This window comes from Pongo pygmaeus, chromosome 17 (assembly GCF_028885625.2).
Source record: "Pongo pygmaeus isolate AG05252 chromosome 17, NHGRI_mPonPyg2-v2.0_pri, whole genome shotgun sequence".
NCBI lineage: Eukaryota > Metazoa > Chordata > Mammalia > Primates > Hominidae > Pongo > Pongo pygmaeus.
In genome coordinates, this window is record NC_072390.2 from 9,202,358 (window position 1) to 9,225,578 (window position 23,221).

Sequence of the window (23,221 nt, forward strand, 5' to 3'; positions counted from 1 at the left end):
CATTCCATTCCATTACTTTCCACATTCCAATCCATTCCTTTCCATTCGACATTTCATTCCACATTAAGTTCTATTCAATTCTACATTGCGTCCCACATTACAATCTATTGGTTTCCACATTCCATTCCATTCCATTCCACATTCCATTCCATTCCAATGCATTTCACATTCTGTCCCATTCCATTCCATTCCATTCCACATTCCATTCCATTCCATGGCATTCCACATTCCATTACATTCCCTTCCACATTCCATTCTGCATTCCATGCCATTCCTTTCCACTTTACCTTGCACATTCCATTCCATTCCATTCCACTTTCCATTCCAAATTCCATTCCATTCAATTCCGCATTCCATTCCCAATTCTATTCCATTCCATTCCACATTCCTTTCCACATTCTATTCCATTCCATTTCACATTCCATTATATTCCATTCCACTTTGAATTCCATTTCATTCCAGGTTGCTTTGCATTCCTTTCCACGTTCCATTCCACCTCTCTTTCCATCTTCCATTCCACGATCCATTACACGTTCCATTCCACGTTCCATTCCATTCCATTTCATATTCCATTCTACATACCATTGCATTCCAGTCCACAATACATTCCACATTCCATTCCATTCCCTTCCACATTCGTTTCCATTCCATTCCACTTTCCATTCTACTCAATTTCCAACTCCATTCCTTTCCATTCCATTCTATTGCGATCCATTCCACATTCTATTCCACATTCCATTCCATTCCATTCCGCATTCCATTGCACGTTCCATTTCACGTTTCATTCCAGGTTAAATTCCACGTTCCTTTCCATGTTCCATTCCATTCCATTCAACAGTCCATTTCATTCCGTACCACATTCCATTCCATTCCATTCCACATTCCATTCCCTTCCATTGCATATTCCATTCCTTTCCATATTCCATTCCATATCATTCCAAGTTCCATTCCGTTATATTTCACGTTCCATTCCATTCCATCTCACATTCCATTCCATTCCATTCCACGTTCCATTCAATTCCATTCCACATTGCATTTCACATTCCATTCCTTTCCATTCCACGTTAGTTTCCATTCCATTCCACGTCCCATTCCACATTCCATTCCATTCCATTGCACATTCCATTCCCTTCCATTGCATATTCCATTCCATTCCATATTCCATTCCATATCATTCCGAGTTCCATTCCATTATATTTCCTGTTCCATTCCATTCCATCTGACGTTCCATTCCATTCCATTCCACGTTCCATTCAATTCCATTCCACATTGCATTTCACATTCCATTCCTTTCCATTCCACGTTAGTTTCCATTCCATTCCACGTCCCATTCCACATTCCATTCCATGCCATTCCACATTCCATTCCATTCCAGTCCATTCCATATTCAATTACCTTCCATTCCATTCCATATTCCATTCCATTGCATTCCATTCTACATTCCATTCAATTCCTTTCCATTCCACGTTCCATTCCATAGTCCATTCCATTCCATTCCACATTCCATTCAATTCCTTTCCATTCCACGTTCCATTCCATAGTCCATTCCATTCCATTCCACTTTCCTTTCCATTCAATTCCACATTCCATTCTATTCCATCCCACATTCCATTCCATTGAATTCCACATTCCATTCCATTCTATTCCTTTCCACATTCCGTACCATTCCATTCCATATTCCATTCCATTCCATTCCACGTTCCATTCCATTCCAGTTTCCTTTCCAAGTTCCATTCCATTCCATTCCACATTTCATTCCATTCCATTCCACATTCCATTCTGTTCTATTAAACATTCCATTCTCTTTCCATTTCACATTCCATTATATTCCATTACATTCCGCATTCCACTACAGTGCTTTCCATTCCATTCCACATTCCATCCCACTTTCCTTTCTATTCCATTTCACATTCCATTCCAATCCAATCCACTTTCCATTCCACATTCCATTCCTTTCCATTCCACATTCCGTTCCTTTCCATTCCACATTCCATTCCATTCCACTTTCCATTCCCCTTCCCATTCCATTCCATTCCACATTGATTCCCAAATTCCAATCCATTGCTTTCCAAATTCCATTCCATTGTTTTCCACATTCCATTTCATTCCATTCCACATTCCATTCCATTCAATTCCAAATTCCATTCCAAATTCCCTTCCATTCCATTCCATTACACATTCCGTTCCATTCCACTCCATTCCACTCCACATTCCATTCCCTTCCATTCCATTGCACATTCCATTCCATTCCCTTCCCCATTCGGTTCCACATTCCATTCCATTCCTTTCCATATTGCACTGCACAATCCATTCCTTTCCACATTCCATTCCATAACATTCCACTTTGCATTCCGTATTCCATTCCATTCCATTCCACATTCCATAGCACTCCATTCTACTTTCTATTCCATTCCATTCCAAATTGCTTTCCTATCAATTTCACACTCCATTGAATTCCATTTCCTTCCACATTCCATGCCATTCCATTCCACATTCCATTCAATTCCTTTGCATTCCATTCCACATTCCATTCCACATTCCATTCTACATTCCGTTCCATTCCACTTCACATTCCATTCCATTGCATTCCACATTCCATTCCACATACTATTCCATTGTTTTCCAACTTCCATTCCATTCTATTCCATTGCATTTCACATTCCATTCCATTCCACTCCACATTCTATTCCATTGCATTCCACATTCCATTCCACATACTATTCAATTGTATTCCAACATCCATTCCATTCCATTCCATTGCATTTCACATTCCATTACATTCCATTACATTCAATGGTGCATTGCATTTCATTCCACATTCCATTCCTCTGCATTCCCCTTTCCATTCCACATTGCATTCCATTGCATTCCATATTGCAATCCACTTTCCATTCCATTCCATTCCACATTCCTTTCCATTCTATTCCACGTTCCATTCCATTCCATTCCATTCCACATTCCATTCCATTACATTTCATATTCCATTCGACATTCCATTGCATTCCATTCCTCAATCCATTCCACATTCCATTCCATTCCATTCCACATTCCATTCCTCATTCCTTTCCATTCAATTCCATTCCGTTCCAAATTACATTCCACATTCCATTCCATTCCATTCCACATTCCATTGCACGTTCCATTTCACGTTCCATTCCACGTTCCATTCCACGTTCCAATCTACGTTCCATTCCGTTCCATTTCACTTTCCAATCTACATTATATTCCATTCCATTCCGCATTCGTTTCCTTTCCTTTCCATTCCCCATTCCATTCCATTCCATTCCAAATTCCACTCAAATTTCCATTCTATTCCATTCCACATTCCATTGCGTTCCATTCAAAATTCCATTCCAGATTCCTTTCCATTCTATTCCAAATTCCATTCCATTCCACATTCCATTCCATTCCATTCCACATTCCATTCCACACTCCATTCCACTCCATTCCACATTCCATTCCATTCCATTCCACATTCAATGCCATTCCATTCCACATTCCATGCCATTCCATTCCATTACACATTTCATTCCATTGCATTCCAGTTTCAATTCCATCCCATTCCACATTCCATTCCATTTCATTCCACCTTCCTTTCCACTCCATTCGAAGTTCCATTCCATTCCATTTCACATTCCATCCCTTTCCATTCCACGTTCCATTCCATTCCATTCCACATTCAATTCCTTTGAATTCCACATTCCATTCCATTCCACGTTCCATTCGAGATTCCCTTCCACATTCCATTCCATTCCTTTCCACATTCTATTCTACATTCCGTCCCACTTTCCATTCCTTTCCATTCCACATTACATGACATTCCACACTCCATTCCACATTCCAGTCCCCATTCCATTCCATTCCATTCCACATTCCATTCCACGTTCATTTCAACGATCTATTCCAAATTCCATTCAATATCATTCCACTTTCCATTCCACATTCCATTCCATTCCAGTCCAGTTTCCTTTCAACATTCCATTCCACATTCCATTCCACATTACATTTCACATTCCATTCCGTTCTATTCCACATTCATTCCACATTCCATTCCACATTCCATTCCACATACATTTCCACATACCATTCCATTCTATTCCACATTCCATTCCACAATCCATTCCACATTCTATTCCATTACATTCCACATACCTTTCCACATTACTTTCCGTATTCCATTCCATATTCCATTCCACATTCCATTCGACACTCCAATCCACATTCCATTCCACATTCCATTCCGTAACATTCCACGTTCGTTTCCACATTGCATTCCAGATTCCATTCCTTTCCATTCTACATTTCATTCCAAATTCCATTCCATTCCATTTCACATTCCATTCCGTTCCATTCCACATTCCTTTCCAAATTCCATTCCACATTCTGTTCCATGTTCCGTTCCATATTCCTTTCCACATCCCTTTCCATTCCATTCCACATTCCATTCCATTCCATTCAACATTCCATTTCACATTCCATTCCATTCGATTCTACGTTCATTCCACATTCCATTCCACATTCCTTTCCACCTTTCATGCCATTCCATTTCACATTCCATTTCACATTACATTCCACATTCCATTCTATTTATTTCCGCATTCCATTCCAGATTACATTTAACGTTAGATTCCTTTCCATTCCACTTTCCATCCCACGTTCCCTTCTACTTCCCATTCCATTTAATTCCACGTTCATTTCTACAGTCAATTGCATTCTATTTCACGTTCCGTGCTACATTCCATTCCACATTCCTTTCAATATTTCATTCCGTCCATTCCACATTCAATTACAAACTCCATTCTACTTTCCATTCCACAATCCATTTCGTTCCATTTCACCTTCCATTCCACATTCCACTGCACATACCTTTCTGTTCCATTCCACATTCCTTTCCACTTTCCATTCAACATTCCATTCCATTCCATTCCACATTCCGTTCCACAAACCACAACATTGCATTCCACATTTCATTCCATTCCATTACACATTCCTTTCCACATTCCCCTCCGCATTCCATTCCGTTACATTTCACTTTCCATTCCACATTCCATTCCACGTTCCATTCCACGTTTCATTCCATTCCTCGTTCCACTATATTCAATTCCAAGTTCCGTTCCACATTCCATTCCATTCCCTTCCACATTGTGTTTCACATTCGTTTCCACATTCCATTCCACATTGCTTTCCATTCCATTCCTCATTCCATTCCACATTCCATTCCACCTACAAAACCAAGTTCCATTCCACGTTCCATTCCATTACATTCCACGTTCCATTCCATTACATTCCACGTTCCATTCCACGTTCCATTTCACATTCCATTCCACATTCCATTCCATTCCATTGCATTCCACATTCCATTCCACATTCCATTCCACATTCCATCCCATTCCATTCCACGTTCCTTTCCACTTTCCATTCCACGTTCCATTCCACGTTCCATTCCATTCTTTTCCATGTTCCATTCCATTCCATTCGACATTTGTTTCCACTTTCCATTTCACATTCCATTCCACATTCAATTTGACATACCATTGCATTCCCTTCGACATTCCATTCCACATTCCTTTGCACATTCCATTCCATATTCCATTCCATTCCATTCCACGTTCCTTTCCACTTTCCATTCCACATTCCATTCCATTCCATTCCACATTCCATTCCACGTTCCGTTCCACGTTCCGTTCCACGTTCCATTTTATTGCATTCCACATTCCATTCCATGTTCCATTTCACATTCCATTCCACATTCCATTTCGCATTCCTTTCCATTCCATTCCATTCCACATTCCATTTTACATTCCATTCCACATTCCATTCTACATTCCATTCCACATTCCTTTCCATTCCATTCCACATTCCATTTCACGTTCCATTCCATTCCATTCAACATTCCTTTCCACATTCCTTTCTATTCCATTCCACATATCATTCCTTTCAATTCCACTTTCCATTCCATTCCACTACACACTCCATTCCGCATTCCACTCCATTAAATTCCACTTTCCATTCGACATTCTATTCCATTCCATTCCATTCCACATTCCATTCTACTCCATTGCCCAATCCATTCCACATTCCTTTCCACAGTCCTCTCCACATTCCATTCCATTCCACTCCAACTTCAATTCCACATTACATTCGATGACTTTCCATTCCACTTTACATTACATTATTTTCCATTCCACTTTGCTTTCCATTCCATTCCAATCCACATTCCATTCCACAGTCCATTCTATTCCATTCCATATTCCATGCCTGTCCATTCCACATTTCATTCTATTCCATTGCACATTCCTTTCCACGTTCCATTCTACGTTACTTTCCTCTTTCCATTCCTCATTCCATTCCACATTACATTCCACATTGCATTCCACATTCCATTCTACATTCCATTCCAATCCACATTCCATTCCATTCCATTCCACATTCCATTCCATAACACATTCCATTCAATTCAATTAAACATTCCATTCCACGTTGCATTCCACGTACCATTCCACATTCCATTGAATTCCGTTCCACATTCCTTTCCACTTTCCATTATACATACATTTCCACATTACTTCCGTACCATTCCACATTCCATTCCACATTCCATTCCACATTCCATTCCATCTTCCTTTCAAAATTCCATCCCAGATTGCATTCCATTCCATTTCACCTTCCATTCCAAATTCCATTCCATTCCATTCCACAATCCATTCCATTACATTGTAAATTCCACGCCACATTCCATTCCATTCCATTCCACATTACATTATACTTTCCATTACATTCCATTCGACGTTCCATTCCACATTCCATTCTGTATTCCATTCCATTCCATTCCACATTCCATTCCACATTGCATTCCATTCCTTTCCACATTGCATTCCACATTGCATTCCACATTCCATTCCATTCCATTCCATGCTCCATTCCATGTTCCATTCCACTTTTCATTCCATTCCATAACACGTTGAATTCCCCTTTCAATTCCTCTCCGTTCCACGTTGCATTTCACATTCCATTCAATTCCATTCCACATTCCTTTCCGTTTCATTGCAAATGCCATTCCACATTCCATTCCATTCCATGCCAGTCCACATTCACTTCCATTCCATTCCATTCCAGTCCACATCTTCTTCCATTCTGTTTCGTTCCACTTTCCATTCCAATCCATTCCACATTCCATTCCATTCCATTCCATATACAATTACACATTCAATTCCATATTCCATTCCACATTCCATGACATTCTATTCCACAAATCATTCCATTCCATTCTTTCCATTCCACATTCCATTCCATTCCTTTCCACATTCCATTCCATTACATTCCACATTCCATTCCACATTCCATTGCCTTTCATTCCACATTTCACTCCATTCCATTCCACTTTTCATTCCACTTTCCATTCCACGATCCATTCCATGTTCCATTCCATTCCATTCCACATTCTATTCCACATTCCATTCCGTTCCATTCCACGTTCCATTTCACAATCCATTCCATTCCATTCCACGTTCCATTTCACATTCCATTCCATTCCATTCCCCGTTCCATTCCACATTGCGTTACGTTCCATTCAATTCCATTCCACTTTCGACTCCACATTCCATTCCACATTCCATTGAATTCCATTCTACATTCCATTCCACTCCATTCCATTCCATTGCATTCCACATTCCTATCCATTCGATTCCATTCCACATTCCTTTTGCTTATATTCCACATTCCATTCTATTTCCATTTCACATTCCATTCTATTTCCGTTTCACATTCCATTCTATTCCACATTCCATTTCATTCCATTCCAAATTCCATTCCACATTCAATTCCATTCCATTCCACGTTCCATTCCAATCCACTTTGCATTACTTTGTGTTCAATTGCATTCCACATTCCATTCCAAGTTCCATTCATCTCCATTCCACTTTCCATACTATTACATTCTACATTTCATTCCACTTTCCATTCCATTCCATTAAAGATTCCATTCCACTTTCTGTTCATTCGATTCCACATTCCATTCCATTCAATGCCACATGCCATTCCATTCCATTCAATTCCACATTCCATTCCAAGTTCCATTCATCTCCATTCCACTTTCCATACTATTACATTCTACATTTCATTCCACTTTCCATTCCATTCCATTAAAGATTGCATTCCACTTTCTGTTCATTCGATTCCACATTCCATTCCATTCAATGCCACATACCATTCCATTCCATTCAATTCCACATTCCATTCCACATTCCATTTCATTCGATTCCTTATTCCATTCTATTTCCTTTTCACATTCCACTCTATTTCCATTTCACTTTCCTTTCCATTCCACATTACTTTCCACATTCCATTCCATTACACTCCACATTCCATTCCACATTCAATTCCATTCCTTTCCAGGTTCCATTCCATTCCACTTTGCATTCCGATCCGTTCCATTCCAATCCACATTCCATTCCACGTTCCATCCTACTCCATTCCACTTTCTGTACTCTTCCATTCCACTTTCCAGTCCATTCCATTCCACGTTCCATTCCATTCCACATTCCATTCCATTGCACGTTCCATTCCATTCAATTCCACGATCCACTCCACGTTCCATTCCACGTTCCATTCCACGTTCTATTCCATGTTGCATTCCATTCCATTAAACGTTCCATTACTCATTCCATTCCACATTACATTCCATTCCATTCCACATTCCATTCCAAGTTCCATTGCTCGCCATTCCACGTTCCATTACATTCCACTTTCCATTCCATTCCATTCCACGTTCCATTCCATACCATTCCACGTTCCATTACTTATTCCATTCCAGATTCCATTCCATTCCATTCCACATTCCATTCCACATTCCCTTCCGCACTCCATTACGTTCTGTTCCACATTCCATTCCATTCTACATTCCATTCCATTCAATTCCACATTCCATTACATTCGATTCCATTCCATTCTATTCCACATTCTATTCCACATTCCATTCCATTCCGTTCCATGTTCCATTCCACAATCCACTCCACATTCCATTCCATTCCTATCCATTCCATTACACGTTTCATTCCACGTTCCATTCCATTCTATACGGTTCCATTCCTCATTCAATTACACGTTGCACTGCATTCTATTCCACTTTCCATTCCATTCCACTCCACGTTCCATTCCACATACCTCTCCATTCCTTTCCACGTTAGATTCCATATTCCTTTCCATTCCATTCCACATTCCATTCCATTCCCTTCCATTCTACATTCCTTTCCATTACATTTCAACTTCCATTCGGTTCTAATTCATTCCATATTCCATTCCACATTCCATTCCATTCCATTCCACATTCTATTCCACATTAAATTCCATTCAATTCCACATTCCATTGCATTTCATTCCACATTCCATTCCATTCCATTCCACATTACATTCCCTTCCATTCCACATTCCATTCCCTTCCATTCCACATTCCATTCCATTCCATTGCATTCCAAATTCGATTCCATTCCATTCCACATTCCATTCCACATTCCATTCTCTTCCATTCCATTCAAAGTTCCATTCCACATTCCATTCCAAATTCCATTCCATTCCATTCCACATTACATTCAACATTCCATTCCATTCGACTTTCCATTCCCTTCCATTCCACATTCCATTTCATTCCATTCCACTTTCCATTCCACGTTCAATTGCACGTTCAATTACTCGTTTCATTCCATGGTCTGTCCATTTTCCATTCCATTCCATTGCACATTCCATTGCATATTCCATTCCATTCCATTCCATATTCCATACCATTCCATTCCACTTTCCATTCTTTTGCATTCCACTTTCCATTCCACGTTTCATTCCTTTAAATTCCACGTTCCTTTCCAATCCACTTTCCATTACATTCCATTCCACATTCCATTCCACATTCCATACTACATTCCCTTCCTTTGCATTCCACGTTCCATTACACATTCAATTACACAATCCTTTCCGTTCCATTCCACATTCCATTCCATTCCATTCCACATTCCATTACACATTCCATTCCACATTCTATTCCTCTTTTCATTCCAAACAATTCCACGTTCCATTCAAAGTTCCATTCTACATTACATTCCACATTCCTTTCAACGTTAAATTCCATTACCTTCCACGTTCCATTCCCCATTCCATTCTATTCCGTTCTACGTTCCTTTCTACATTTTTATCCTTTGCATTCCACGTTCAATACCACTTTCAATTCCAAATTCCATTCCTTTCCATTCCACATTTCGTTCCATTCCAATCCGCATTCCATTCCACTTTCCATTCCATTCCATTCCACATTGCTTTCTACGTTGCATTCCACATTCCTTTACACATTCCATTCCATTCAATTGCATATTCCATTCTACATTCCATTGTATTCCATTCAACATTCCATTCCACATTCCATTCCACTTTTCATTCCACTTTCCGTTCTTTTCCATTCAACATTACATTCAATTCAATTCCACATTCCATTCCATTCAATTGTATTGTACGTTACATTCCATGTTCCATTCTACGTAACTTTGCATTCCATTCCACTTTCCATTCCATTCCATTCCACATTCCATTTCACATTCCATTCCACATTCCATTTCACATTCCGTTCCACCTAACTTTCCATTCCATTCCACAATTCATTCCTTTCCATTACACGTTCCATTTCATTGCATTCAACATTCCATTCCACCTTCCGTTTCACATTAATTTCCATTTCACATTCCATTCCACATTCCATTCCATTCCATTCACATTCCATTCCAATTCATACCACATTCCATTACATTCCACATTCTATTCCACTTTCCATTACATTCCATTCCTCTGCAAATTCTATTCAATTCCATTCCACATTCCATTCCACATTCAATTTCACATTCCCTTGCACATTCCATTCTGCATTTCTTTCCTCAATCCATTCCATTCCATTCCACATTCAATTCTATGCCATTCCACTTTCCATTCCATTCCATTCCATGTTCCATTCCATTCAATTCCACGTTCCATTGCATTCTGTTCAACATTCCATTCCATATTCCATTCCACATTCCATTTCTCATTCCATTCCCTTCTTTTCCACTTTCCATTCTATTCCATTCCACGTTCCATTCAATTCAATTGCACGTTCCATTCCATTCTATTCCTCTTTCCATTCCACATTCAATTCCACATTCCTTTCCACATTCCATTCCCTTCCATTCCACATTCAATTCCATTCCATTCCACGATCCGTTCCATTCTATTCCACATTCCATTCTATTCCATTCCATTCCACATTCCATTCCATTCCATTCCACATTCCATTCCATTCCATTCCATATTCCATTCCACATTCCATTTACCTTTCCATTCCTCATTCCATTATACATACCATTCCACCTTCCATTCCACATTCTCTTCCACGGTCCATTCAATTCCTTTCCACATTCCATTCCATTCCATTCCATTCCACATTCCATTCCATTATATTGAACGTTCCGTTCCATTGCATTCCATCTTCATTTCCATTCCATTCCACAATCCATTCCGTATTCCATTCCACATTCTTTTACGCATTCCACTCCGTTGCATTCCACAGTCCTTTCCATTACCTTCCACGTTCTGTTCAATTCCATTCCACGTTCCATTAAATTCCATTCTACTTTCCATTCCACATTCCATTCCATTCCATTCCACATTCCTTTCCATTCCATTCCATGTTCCATTCCTTTCCATTCCACATTCCATTCCATTCCATTCCACAATCCATTCCATTTCATTCCACTTTCCATTCCACGGTCCATTCCATTCCATTCCATGTCCTATTACATTTCATTCCACTTTCCATTTCATTCCATTCCACAATCCATTCCACATTCCATTTCATATTACATCCCACATTCCATTCCACATTCCATTCCACATTAAATTCCACATTCTATTCCATGATCCATTCTATACCATTCCACTTTCCATTACACTCCATTCCATTACACTTTACATTCCATTCCATTCCACATTCCATTCCATATTCCATTCCACATTCCATTCTGCATTCCAGTCCCTTGCATTCCACACTCCATTCCCTTCCCTTCCACGTTCTATTCAGTTCCATTTTACGTTCCATTAAATTCCATTCCACGTTCCATTCCATATTCCTTTCCATTCCATTCCACCTTCCATTCCACATTCCTTTCCATTCCACTCCACATTCCATTTCACATTCCATTCCATCCCATTCCACATTACATTCCACATTCCAGTCCATTGCATTCCACATTTCATTCCACATTCCATTCCATTCCATTCCACCTTCGATTACACGTTCCTTTCCATTCCATTACACGTTCCATTCCACTTTCCATTCCACGCTCCATTCCACATTCCAATCCACATTCCATTTCACATTCCATTCCATTCTATTTCACGTTCCATTCCACATTCCACTCCATTCCATTCCTCATTCCATTCCTCATTCCATTCCACATTCCATTCCACAATCCATTTCACATTTCATTCCATTCCGTGCCACATTCCATTCCACGTTCCATTCCATTCCATTCCATGTTCCATTCCACGTTCAATTCCATTACATTTCAGATTCCTTTCCACATTCAATTGCACATTCCATTTCATATTTCATTCCATTCCATTTCACATTCCGTTCCACATTGCATTCCTTTCAATTTGACCCTCTATTCCACATTCCATTCAACATTCCATTCCTTTCCATTCCGCATTCCTTTCTACATTCCATTCAGCATTCTATTCCACATTCCATTACACATTCGATTCCACACTCCATTAAAGATCCCATTCCACATTCCATTCCGTTCCATTCCACATTGCTTTCCACATTCCATTCCACGTTCCATTCCTTTCCATTCCACATTCCGTCCACATTCCATTCAATTCAATTTCACATTCCATTTCTTTCCATTCCATATTCCTTTCCACATTCCATTACACATTCCATTCCACATTGCGTTCCACTTTCCATTCCACATTGCCTTCCATTCCATTCCTCTTTCCATTTCACATTCCATTCCACCTTCCTTTCTACGTTCCATTCCAAGTTCCATTCAACTAAATTCCACGTTCCATTCCCTATTACATTGCATTCCATTCCACTTTCCTTTCCACATTCCTTTCCCCATTCCATTCCATTCCTTTCCATTCCACATTCCGTTCCATTCCATTCCACATTCCATTACACGTTCCTTTCCATTCCTTTCCACGTTCCATACTACGTTCAATTCCACGTTCCATTCCACTTTACAATCCAAATTCCATTTCACCTTCCATTACATTCCATTTCACATTGCATTCCACATTCCACTCCATTCCATTTAACTTTCCATTCTGCATTCCATTCCACAATCCATTCCACATTCTTTCCCATTGCATCACACATTCCGTTCTACGCTCCATTGCATTACATTCCACGTTCAATTCCACATACCGGTCCATTTTATTTGACATATTATTCCACCTTCCATTGCACATTCCATTTCACATTACATTCCGTTCCAACACACATTCAATTCCACACTCCATTCCACTTTCCATTCCATTCCATTCCGTATTCCCTTCCATGATCCATTCTCCATTACATTCCACATTCCATTCCACGTTCCATTAAATTCCATTCCACATTCCATTCCATTCCATTCAACGTTCCATTCCACGTTTCATTCAACGTTCTATTCCAAATTCCATTCAATATCATTCCACGTTGCATTCAGCATTCCATTCCATTCCATTCCACTTTCCTTTCAACATTCAATTCCCCATTCCATTCCATATTACTTTTCACATTCCATTCCTTTCCATTCCACATTCATTCAACATTCCGTTCCCCATTCTGTTCCACGTTCCATTCCACATACGATTCCATTCCATTCAATATTCCATTAAATTCCGTTCCACATTCCAATCCACACTCCAATCCACATTTCATTGCACATTCCATTCCATTCCATTCCACATTCCTTTCCACATTCCATTCCACTTTCCATTCCACATTCCATTCCATTCCATTCCACATTCCATTACACATCCCATTCCATTCAATTTCTTATTCCATTCCACATTCCATTCCACATTGCATCCCATTCCATTACATATTCCATTCCACAATCTTTCCATTCCATTCCACATTCCATTCCATTCCATTGCATTCCACTTTCCATTCCATTCCATTGAATTTCACATCCCATTCCATTCTATTCCACATTCCATTCCTTTCCATTCCATTCCTCAATCCATTCCACATTCCATTCCACATTCCATTCCACGTTGCATTCCACGTTTCTTTCCATTCCATTCTACTTTCCATTCCACGATCCTATCCATTCAATTCCACTTTCCGTTCCACGATACATTACATTATATTCCACTTTGCAATTCACATTCCATTCCACATTGCATTTCACTTTCCTTTCCACATTCCATTCCACATTCTTTTCCATTCAATTCCACGTTGCATTCCACGTTCCATCCCACATAACACTCCATATTCCATTCCATGTTCCATTCCATTCCATTCCACATTGCATTCCACGATCCTTTCCACATTCCATTCCACATTCCATTCCGTTCCATTCCTCATTCCATTCCGTTCCATTCCTCATTCCATTCCACCTCCCATTCCACATTCCATACCTTTCAATTCCACGTTCCTTTTCACGTTACATTCCACTTTCCATTCCACGATACATTCCATTCCATTCCACATTCCATTCCATTCCATTCCTTATTCCTTTCCACATTCCATTTCACATTCCATTCCACATTCCATTCCAAAATCCATTCCATTCCATTCTACTCCACTTTCCATTCCATTCCATTCCTTATTCCTTTCCACATTCCATTTCACATTCCATTCCACATTCCATTCCACAATACATTCCATTCCATTCTACTCCACTTTCCATTCCATTCCATTCCATATTCCATTCCTTTCTATTCCAGATTCCATTGCACTTTCCTTTCCACTAGCCTTTGCGTTCCTTTCCAGATTCCAATCCACACTGCATTCCACATTCCACTCCACATTCCATTCTGTTCCATTCCACATTCGTTTTCACATTCCATTCCACATTCCATTCCATTCCATTCCACATTCCTTTCCACATTGCATTCCATTCCATTTCACATTCCATTACATTCCATTCCACATTCCTTTCCACATTCCCTTCAACATTCCATTACATTGCAATGCACATTTCATTCCATATTCCATTCCATTCCATTCCACGTTCTATTCCATTACATTGCATTGCACATTTCATTCCATATTCCATTCCTTTCCATTCCACATTCAATTCCATTCCATTCCACAATCCATTCCGCTTAGTTCCATATTCCATTCCACATTCCATTAAATTCCATTCCACATTCCATTCCACGTTCCATTCAACGTTCTGTTCCAAGTTTCATTCAATATCATGCCACGTTTCATTCCGCATTCCATTCCATTCCATTCCACTTCCTTTCAACATTCCATTATCCATTCCATTCAACCTCCTTTCAACATTCCACTCCTTTCAACATTCCTTTATCCATTCCATTCCACTTCCTTTCAACATTGCATTATCTGTTCCATTCTACATTTCATTCCGTTCCTTTCCACATTCCATTCCACATTCCGTTCGTCATTTCATTCCATTGCATTCCACATTCCATTTCATTGCATTCCACATTCCGTTTCATTCCATTCCACATTCCTTTCCATATTCCATTCCATTCCATTTCACATTTCATTGCACCTTCCATTCCACATTTCATTCCACATTCCATTCCGCTTTGCTTTCCACATTCCAATCCTCATTCCATTCCAAATTCCACTCCACAATCCATTCCACATTCCGTTCCATTCCATGCCACATTCCATTCCACTTTCCATTCCATTCCATACTATGTTCAATTCCGCATTCCATTCCATTACATTTGACCTTCCAATCCACATTCCATTCCGTTCCATTGCACATTCCATTTCACACTCTATTCCAGTCTCTCTTCCACTTTCCATTCCTTTCCATACCACATTCAATTACACATTACATTCCATTGCACTAGTCATTCCATTCCACATTCCATTCCAAATTCCATTCCACGTTCCATTCCGTTCCATTCCACAATACATTCCACAATCCATTCCACATTCCATTCCACATTCCATTCCACATTCCATTATGTTTCATTCCACATTCCATGCCAGACTACATTCCACAGTATATTCCACATTCCTTGCCATTCCATTCCACATTCCTTTACACATTCCATTCCGTATTCCATTCCACATTCCATTCCACATTCCGTTCCACACTCCATTCCACATCCCATTCCACATTCCATTCCGTTCCATTCCACATTTCATTCCATATCCCATTCCATTCCATTCCACATTCCATTCCTCATTGCATTCCATTCCTTTCCACATTGCATTTCACATTCCATTCCACATTCCATCCCATTCCTTTCCACGTAACATTCCATGTTCCATTCCACTTCCAATTCCGTTCCATTCCACTTTGAATTCCACATTCAATTCCTTTCCATTTCACGTAGCTTTCCACATTCCATTCAGTTCCATTCCACATTCCTTTCCATTTCATCACACTTTCCATTCCACATTCCATTACATTCCAATCCACATTCTCTTCTATTCCATTCAATTCCAGTCTACATTCTATTCCATTCTATTCCATTCCACATTCCATTCCAATCCATTCCACATTCCATTCCATTCTACTCCATAAAACATTCCATTCCATTACACATTCCATTCCATTCAATTTCATTCCACATTCCATTCCACATTCCATTTAACGTTCCATTCCTTTCCATTCCACGTTGCATTCCACAATCCTTTCCAAATACCATTCCATTTAATTCCACGTTCAATAACACAGTCTATTCCATTCCATTTCACATTCCATGCTACATTCCAGTTCACATTTCATTACACGTTACATTCCTTCCATTCCACATTCCATTCCACACTCTATTCCACATTCCATTGCGCATTCCATTCCGTTCCATTCCATATTCCTTTCCACATTTCATTCCACATTCCATTCCACATTCCATTCCATTCCATTCCGCATTCTATTCCACAACCCACTACATTACATTCCAAATTCCTTTCTATTCCATTCCACCTTCCTTTCCACATTCTATTCCACATTCCATTCCATTACATTTTACGTTGCATTCCCCAATCCATTCGACATTACAGTCCCCATTCCATTCCATTAAATTCCACATTCCATTCCACATTCCATTCTACTTTCCATTCCATTCCATTCCACATTGCATTCCTCTACTCACTACATTCCATTCCACATTACATTCCATTCCATTCCACATTCCTTTCCACATTCCATTCCACATTCCATTCCAGGACGTTTCACATTACATTCTACATCCATTCCACATTCCATTCCATTCCATTCCATTCCACTTTCCATTCCAAGTTCCATTCCACGTTCCATTCCACGTTTCATTCCATTCCATTCCACGCCCAATTCCAAGTTCCGTTCCATTCAATTCCACGTTCCGTTCCACATTCCATTCCATTCCATTCCACATTGCATTTCACGTTCCATTCCACAATCCGTTCCACATTCCTTTCAATTGCATTCCTCATTCCATACCACGTTCCATTCCAAATATCATTCCACGTTCCATTCCACATTCCAATCCATTCCATTCCATTCCACATTCCATTCAACATTGCATTCAACATTCCATTCCATTCCATTCCACATTCCATTCCACATTCCAATCCATTCGATTCCACACTCCATTAAACTTTCCATTCCACATTCCATTCCACGTTCCATTTCACATTCCATTGCCCACTCCTTTCTATATTCCGTTTTACATTCCTTTCCATTCCATTCCAATTTCCTTTCGACGGTCCATTCCATTCCATTCCACTTTCCATTCAACGTTCCATTCCACATTCCATTCGACTTTCCATTCCTCTTTTCATTCCACATTCCATTCAACATTCCATTCCCTTCCTTCCCATTCTATTCCACATTCCACTATATTCAATTCCATTCCACATTCCATTCTATTCCATACCACATTCCATTCAATTCCATTCCAGATTCCATTCCATTCCATTCCATATCCATTCCATTCCGTTCCATTCCATTACACATTCCATTCCGTGTTCCATTCCCTTCAAATCCACTTTCCCTTCCAGTACATTCCACATTCCATTCCACTTTCCATTCCACGTACCAATCCACGTTCCATTTCACGTTCCATTCCATTCCATTCCACATTAAGTTCAATTCCATTCCACATTCCATACAAATCAATTCCATTGCATTCCACATTCCATTCCATTACATTCGACTTTCCATTCCACATTCCAATCCATTCCATTCCACATTGCATTCCACACTCCATTCCACATTCCATTCCACATTCCAAGACATTCCATTCCACATTGCATTCCAGTTTCCATTCCACTTTCCGTTCCATTCCATCACTCTTTGCATTCCACATTCCATTCCATTCCTTTCCACATTCATTTGCATTCCATTCAACTTTCCATTCCACATTCCATTGCATTCCATTCCACTTTCGATTCCAGATTCCATTCCATTCCATTCCACATTCCATTCCGTTCGTTTCCACGTTCCATTCCTTACCATTCCACTTTCCACTTCATTCCATTTCACATTCCTCTACACATTCCAATTCACATTCCATTCCACATTCCATTTCACATGCCGTTTCATTCCACTCTATTCCATTCCACATTCCATTCAATTCTATTCCACATTCCATTCAACATTCCATTCATTTCCATTCCACATTCCATTCCATTACATTCTACATTCCATTCCATTCCATTCCAAATTCCATTCCTTTCCATTACGTTACATTTCACATTTCATTCCATTCCATTATATTCCACATTCCATTCCATTCCTTTCCGCATTCCATTCCATTCCATTGCATTCCTAATTCCATTCCACATTCAATTCCATTCCATACCACATTACATTCCTTTCCATTATACGTTCCATTCCAAAATTCTTATTCCATTGTTTTCCATATTCCATTCCTCGTTCCATTCCATTCCATTCCACATTCCATTCCAACTTCCATTCCGCATTCCATTTCACATTCCATTCAATTCCATTCCACATTTCACTCCATTCCATTGCACATTTCATTCCACATTCTATTCCATTCCATTCCACATTCCATTCATCATCCCATTCTATTCCATTCCTCATTGCGTTCAACATTCCATTCTATTCAATTCCTTTCCATTCCACATTCCATTCCATTCCATTCCATTCCACATTCCATTCCATATTTCCTTCCATTACATTCCACATTGCATTCCATTCCATTCCACATTCCATTCCATTCCATTCCACATTCAATTCCATTCCATCCCACATTGCATTCGATTCCATTTCATTCCATATTGCATTCCATTCCCTTCCACATTCCATTCCGTTCCATTGCACATTCCACTCCATTCCATTCCACATTGCATTCCATTTCATTCCACATTCCACTCCACATTGAATTCCACTCCATTCTGCATTCCATTCCATTCCATTCCACATTGCATTACACATTCCATTCTACATTCCATTACATTCCATTCCACATTGAATTCCATTCCATTCCACATTCCATTCCATTCCATTGCACATTGAATCCCCTTCCATTCCTTTCCACGTTTCATTCCATTCCATTCCAGATTCCATTCCATTGCATTCAACATTCCATGCCATATTCCTTTCCATTCCATTCCATTTCACATTCCATTCCATTACATTCCACATTCATTTCCATTACATTCCACATTCAATTCCATTCCGTTCCACATTCTGTTCCATTGCATTCCATTTTCCATTTCACTCCATTCCATATTCAATTCCATTTCATTCCATTCCTTTCCACATTCTATTATAATCTTTTCCACATTCCATTCCATTCTACTCCACATTGCATTCCATTCTATTCCATTCCAAATTCCATTCCATTCCATTCACATTCCACTGCATTCCATTACACATTACATTCCATTCCTTTCCAATCCACTGTCCATTATACGTTCCAATCCATTCCAATCATCTTTCCATTCCACGTTCCATTCCATATCCTATTCCATTCCATTTCCCATTCCATTCCTTTCAATTCCACATTCCATTCCACATTGCATTCCATTTATTTTCCACATTGCATTCTACTTTCCATTCCACATTCCAGTCCATTCCACGTTACGTTCCACATTGCATTCCATGTCCCATTCCATTTCCTTCTACGTTTAATTCCACGTTCTATTCCATTCCATTTCACGTTGGATTCAACATTCCTTTCAATTCCATTCCACATTCCATACCATTCCATTCCATTCCATTCCATTCCACATTCCATTCCACATTCTAGCCCATATTCCTTTCCATTCCATTCCACATTCCATTCCATTCCATTCCACATACCTTTCCATTTCATCCTGCATTCCATTCCACATTCCATTCCATTCCATTCCACATACCTTTCCATTTCATCCTGCATTCCATTCCACATTCCATTCAATTGCAATCCACATTCTGTTCCATTCCATTGCATTCCAGTCCACATTCTATTCCTTCACATTCCATTCCACATTCTATTCCATTCTATTCCATTCCACATTCCATTCCATTCCATTCCGCATTCAATTCCATTCAATTCCATATTCCATTCCATTCCGTATTCCACTCCATTCCATTCCACATTCCATTCCATTCAATTCCACATTCCATTCCATTCCATTGCACATTCCATTCCATTCCATGCCATTCCACGTTCCATTCCATTCTGTTCCATATTCCATTGGATTCCTTTCCACATTCCATTCCACATTCCATTTCACATTCCATTAAATTCCATTCCATTCCACATTTCGTTCCATTCTATTTGTCATTCCACTCGACGTTCCATTCCAATTTCCGTTGCATGTTCCATTAGACGTTCCATTCCACGTTCCATTACACGTTCCATTGCATTCCATTCCACATCGCATTCCACATTCCATTCCATTCCATTCCACTTTCCTTACCTTTCAATTCCATTTCATTCCACATTCCATTCCGTTCCTTTCCACATTCCATTCCACACTCCATTCCACATTCCATTACCCATTCCATTCCGTTCCATTCCACATTCCTTTCTACATTCCATTCCACATTCCATTCCATTCCATTCCACATTCCATTCGACAACCCACTACATTATATTCCACATTCCATTCCATTCCGTTCCACATTCCTTTCCACATTCCATTCCACATTCCTTTCCATTATATTTCACATTCCTTTCCCCATTCCATTCCACTTTCCAGTCCCCTTTTCATTCCATTATATTCCACATTTCATTCCACGTTCCATACCATATTCCATTTCATTTCCCATTCCACGTTTCATTCCATTCTGCTCCACATTACCTTCCATTCCATTCCACTTTCCATTCCATTCCGTTTAATTCCATTCTACATTCCATATCATTCCATTCCATTCCACTTTCCATTCCTTTCCATTACACTTTCCATTCTATTCCATTCCACATTCCATTCTATTTCTTTCCATTACATTCTACATTCCATTACACATTGCAATCCCTTCCATTCCACATTCCATTCCATTCCATACCACATTTCATTCCACGTTCCATTCCACGTTCCATTCCGCGCTCCATTCCACGTTTCATTCCACGTCCGATTCCATTCCATTCCAGATTCCACTGCACATTCCATTCCATTCCATATTCCGTACCATTAAATTACATTCCATTCCCCATTGCATTCCATTGCACATTCCATTAAATTCCATTCCACATTCCATTCCCTTCCATTCTGTATTCCGTACCATTAAATTGCATTCCATTCCACATTCTATTCCGTTCTGCATTCCATTAAATTCCATTCCCCATTCCATTTCCTTCCATTCTACATTCATACCACATTACATACCACGTTTCATTCCAAGTTCCATTCCACGTCCCATTCCACCTTCCATTCAATTCCACTCCACATTCCATTCCATTCCATTCGAAGTTCCATTTAATTGTCTTCCACATTCCATTCCACATTCCATTTCACATTCAATTCCACATTCCTTTTCACATTCAATTCCTTTACATTCAATTCAATTCCACTTTTCTTTGCTTTCCAATCCACATTCCATTCCTTTGCATTCCAAACTAAATTCCATTCCATTCCACATTACATTCAATTCCATTCCACATTCCATACCATTCCATTCCATTCCACATTCTATTCTTTCCATTCCAAATTCCATTCCATTGCTTTCCAAATTCCATTACTTTACATTCCATTCCAAATTCCATTCAATATTCCATACCCTTTCATTCCACACTCCATTTCACAATCCATTTCGCATTCCATTCCACCTTCCATTCCACATTGCATTCCACAGTCCATTCCATTCCATTCCACATACCATTCCATCCCATTTGACATTCCTTTCCACGTTCCATTCCACGATCTATTCCACGTTCCATTCCATTCCGTTCCATGTTCCATTCATTCTGTTCCATTCCACATTTCATTCCACCTTCCATTTCGCATTCCATTCGACATTCCATTCCACATTCCTTTCAATTCCATTCCACGTTCAATTTCATTCCATTCCACATTCCATTCCATTCCATTCCACGTTCCATTCCATTCCATTCCACATTCCAATCCTTTCACATTCCATTCCACATTCCATTTCACGTTCCATTCCACATTCCATTCCATTCCTTTGCACATTCCATTGCATTCAATTCCACATTCCATTCCACATTGCATTCCATTCCGTTCTGTTCCAAACTTCATTCCATTCCATTCAATTCTACATTCCATTCCATTCCATTCCACATTGCATTCCATTCCATTGCACATTGCATTCCATTCCATTCCATTCCACATTACATTACATTCCATTCCACATTCAGTTCCATTCCAATCCACATTCCATTCCATTCCAATCCATTCCATATTCCAATCCATTCCATTCCACATTCCATTCCATTCCACATTCCTTTCCACATTCCATTCCATTCCATTTCACATTCCATTCCATTCCATTCCACATTCAATTTCATTTAATTCCACATGGCTATACATTCCATTCCTTTATACATTCCATTCAATTCCATTCCAAATTACATTCCATTCCATTTCACATTCCATTACACATTCCAT